Raw genomic sequence first — 4,282 nt, 5'->3', positions numbered from 1 at the left:
CAAAAGAGCAGTCCGGGGGGCGGCGGGGAGCCAGCACCGGCAGCAGACACCGGCACGGGGCCCTTGCAGCTGGGAGATCCTGCTCCAACACCAGCACTGGCTCTGGTGGAGTCCACTGCAGAACCAGGCACTGGGATCAGGTCCGTGGCACCAGGCACTGCTGGGACCCTCTGGGGCAGCAGGAGCCCGGCTGCACCCCTCCATTGTCCCACATCCTCCCCGGTGCCCCGGGTTTCCTGTCATCCCCCTCATCACCGTCCCTGCCCACGGGACAGGCTGTTCCCCCACAGCCCCATGGCCACCCCAGCCACCAGGACCAGCCAGTCCCTCCATGGCACATCCTGACAGCACCGGGCTGCAGCAAAGGTGCAAGTGTTGCCCCTTGCTCCCCGTAATATTTCTGAAAGGTTCCTTTGTGTCACACTGCCTGCAGCCCTTGGCTGCTCCCTCTTACCCTGAACCTCTCAGGCCAGAGGCTCCGGCACCCAGGAGAGCCAGTTTCCCATGGGAGCTGTGTGGGCTCCGCCAGGGATTGTGGACACCAGGAGGGAAAGGAAATCCCATCCCATCAAGTGCAGGATGAGCAACATCATGGCCTCAGCTCCTTCTGGCTCCCCAGGCTTCATCTCCTCCTGGTAACTCAGCCAGGGGCACATGAGGGCAGTCGGCGTGAGGGGCTGGGGCTGCTCCAGCTGGGCCTGCAGGGAAAGGCTCTGATCCATCAGGTTTCCTTAATACCTGCATGTGCTCACTGGGTGCAGAAGCTGCTCAAACAGGTACGTCCATGCTGGGGTGCAGAACCAAGCCACAGGATTTGGGTGGTGCCAGAGCTGGGAGCCATTGCAGGATGGGAGCAACTGGCTTGGTACTGGGGGGTCATAGGCTTTATCAGCTCCAGCTCCAGCTGTGCCAGACCTGGACATCTTGCCCCTGGTTGGGGTTCCCCAGAAACCCAGTGTCCTGTTCTCTCACCACTGTGGTACTGGGTGATGATGGGACATCCCAGGTGAAGGGGGCACCCCAAGGTGACAGGGCACCCCGGGTGACGGGGCACCCCAGGTGGCAGTGGCTGCTCCGTGGCAGCAGGGCGAGGTCGCCAGGCAGGAAGCAATACTGGGTGTGCTTGTTTCTGCTTGAGTGCTCCTGCCAGCCACATGGGATCTCCTGGGGCTTTCACTTTCGTTACCAGTTAATCTTCTGAGGCCTGAAAAAACTCTGAAGTGAAATTCAGCAGGCACATGGTGCCATCCCACTCCAGCCTGGGAGAAGTGTGGGTGACCCCTTCCCAGGGCAGTGAGCATCCAGTGCCAGCCCTGGGAAGCCAGGAGTGACAGGCTTGGCTCTCCTTGCTCTAGTGCCCGTGCTGGGACAGGATCATTCTCAGGTAATTTATGCACCAGCAACTACAGATCGCTCAGCAGTTCCGTATGAGCACAGCCCCAAGTTCTCACCTGTCCATTTTTTAATCTGTTGCTTTTGTACTGAAGTCCTCCTCTTTCCTTCCAGAGCAGGCAGCTATGGGAGCTGGCTGGCAGGGAAGTGAGCCCAGGGGACAGTGCTGTGAGCCCCGATAGCCAGGGCCATAGCAGGAACAGGGGAAGATGCCCAGGGACCCTTCTCTGACTGGCAAAGCCACGGCCTGCCCAGGGTGTCATGGACTTCGGGGCTCTGCTGCCCCACCTGACACCCCCAAACAGCCCTTCTCCAGCTCCTCACCCAGTCTGGCTCCACAAGTCCAAGAGATAAATACCTGTGGGCTGGGCAGGCGCCAGTGCAGCACCTGCTTCTGTGCAAATACCAGCCACAAACTGCTGCTTTTTGGCTTACCTCCCACCTACCAGCACTCACTACGTGCCCAGAGGAGCACAGGATGAACAGGACAGCCCAGGCATGAGAAGCTCTAGCCCAAGCAGCTCCCAGCTCCCACCAAACACTTCATTGCAAGTGCTCATACACTTGGGAGGCACCTCATGCACCCAGGGCTGACACATCACTGCTGAGCTGCTGCCAGCAGTGTCCTGGCTGCCATTCCCAGTGCTCCCACAGCACTCCAGGCACTGCAGGGAGGTGAGCTCGGACCCTGGCAGGCCAGGCTGGGTGCCTGGCATGGGGCCAGAGTCTCCCACACCATCTTCTCCTACTTAGACAAAGGAAAGGAAGGGGGAAATCAGTGCAAGGACTGCTGTCCTGCCCTCCCTGCTTTGGCTGGGGACACTCACACTCCAGCAAGTTGCATCACGAGGACAAATGGCTTTCACAATCCCTGGCCTATATAACCCATCGGCAGAGCCATCCAGGCAGTGGCTGCTCCAGCTGAGAAAATCAAGGTCACACACAGTGTCAGCAGCTGTCAGGATTCCAACTGGGCACAGTGGATCCAGGTGGACCTGGAGGGTCTGAGGGATGCAGGACTACCCATGTCAGAGACCCACACAGCCACACGTGCTCGGGAGGGCTGGAAGTTGTACACAAAACATCCTCCGTTGCCTCTCCCCTCCCTTTCCCCTCCCTTTCTTGGTAGGAAGCGGGAAAAAAAGGGGGAAGAAGTTAGTGATGGGAGAAAAAGTATTGAGTGCTCCATGCTAAGAAAATAAAATCAGAGTTTCATTCTGTGCATCAGTATCCAGGGGATCTAACAGGCAACACCAGCACCTCTGGGCAGGACAGGAAAGGTGGGTTTTCCAGCTGACAGAGCACAGCAAAGTGCTTGAGCCCACTCCCAGCTGTGTCCCTGCTCTCATTGGGACCTCTCTTGCATTGGTCCTCAAAGTCTCAAAAAGCCTCTGGGAAGGTAAAGAGTGCCCAGACTGAGCTGTGGCCAAACATTGTCATCTCAGATGAGCTCACCAGGATGCCGAGTGACGCTGCCGTTCAGGGCAGAGAGGGAGCATGGGGCTTCCCCATCGGCAGAGCCATCCAGGCAGTGGCTGCTCCAGCTGAGAAAATCAAGGTCACACACAGTGTCAGCAGCTGTCAGGATTCCAACTGGGCACAGTGGATCCAGGTGGACCTGGAGGGTCTGAGGGATGCAGGACTACCCATGTCAGAGACCCACACAGCCACACGTGCTCGGGAGGGCTGGAAGTTGTACACAAAACATCCTCCGTTGCCTCTCCCCTCCCTTTCCCCTCCCTTTCTTGGTAGGAAGGGGGAAAAAAAGGGGGAAGAAGTTAGTGATGGGAGAAAAAGTATTGAGTGCTCCATGCTAAGAAAATAAAATCAGAGTTTCATTCTGTGCATCAGTATCCAGGGGATCTAACAGGCAACACCAGCACCTCTGGGCAGGACAGGAAAGGTGGGTTTTCCAGCTGACAGAGCACAGCAAAGTGCTTGAGCCCACTCCCAGCTGTGTCCCTGCTCTCATTGGGACCTCTCTTGCATTGGTCCTCAAAGTCTCAAAAAGCCTCTGGGAAGGTAAAGAGTGCCCAGACTGAGCTGTGGCCAAACATTGTCATCTCAGATGAGCTCACCAGGATGCCGAGTGACGCTGCCGTTCAGGGCAGAGAGGGAGCATGGGGCTTCGTAATTGATTTCCTAGAAAATTGCCTCTGTGTTTGGAGCAGGAGCATGAGGAGCACAGGCAGAGCAGCCTTCTCCTCTAAGTGGCATCTCAAGGGTCTTCATTATTTCTCAGAAGTGAAAGCATTTATTTAGGGAATCCCTGGAGAGGTCCCAAGGCTGCTGGCTGTTGCCATCCCCAAAGCCCTCCCGGCACATCCGATACACGGGGCTCCCCCACGTCCCTCTCTGCTGTTCTTGGGACGTGCAGGGCTCAGGGCTTGGTGCTCAGCCAAAGCTCAGATTCCCTGACCACATCACCTGCAGGCAGGACACAGCCTCTGCTCCATCCTCTCAGGTTTAGCAGGGAGGGGGCAGGTCTTGCCGGGGCCCCCAGCCTCTCCCCAGCCCTTCTCTGGGTCCCTCGCAGCCCCAGCTCTGTGCTGACGCCAGAAAACCCCGCTGTGACAGCCCAGCCCAGAGAATGAAAACCAGATGAATTCCCAAATTAGTCACAGCTTCATGTTTCCCCCCTCTGCTTCAAACTCCGCAAGGGTGAATTCGGGCAGCCCGGTGGCCCCCAGCACAGCACCCCGGCCCTTCCCTGTCACGGGCTGGGCCGAGCGAGCTCCAGCGCTGCCGCGAACCTCCCCGGGCGGCTTTCCCAGCCCTGGCGCCTTTCCCGGCTCCCGGCCGGTGCCATCCCCGGCTCCTCGCCCCAGCAACGTTTGCTCCCAGCGTGGGGTGGGCGGAAGCCCCTCGGGCAGCCGCAAAGGGCAGACGC

This window comes from Chaetura pelagica, unplaced genomic scaffold, assembly GCF_000747805.2.
Source record: "Chaetura pelagica isolate M959 unplaced genomic scaffold, ChaPel_1.0 scaffold963, whole genome shotgun sequence".
Lineage (NCBI taxonomy): Eukaryota > Metazoa > Chordata > Aves > Apodiformes > Apodidae > Chaetura > Chaetura pelagica.
Note: the sequence above shows the minus strand (reverse complement) of the source record.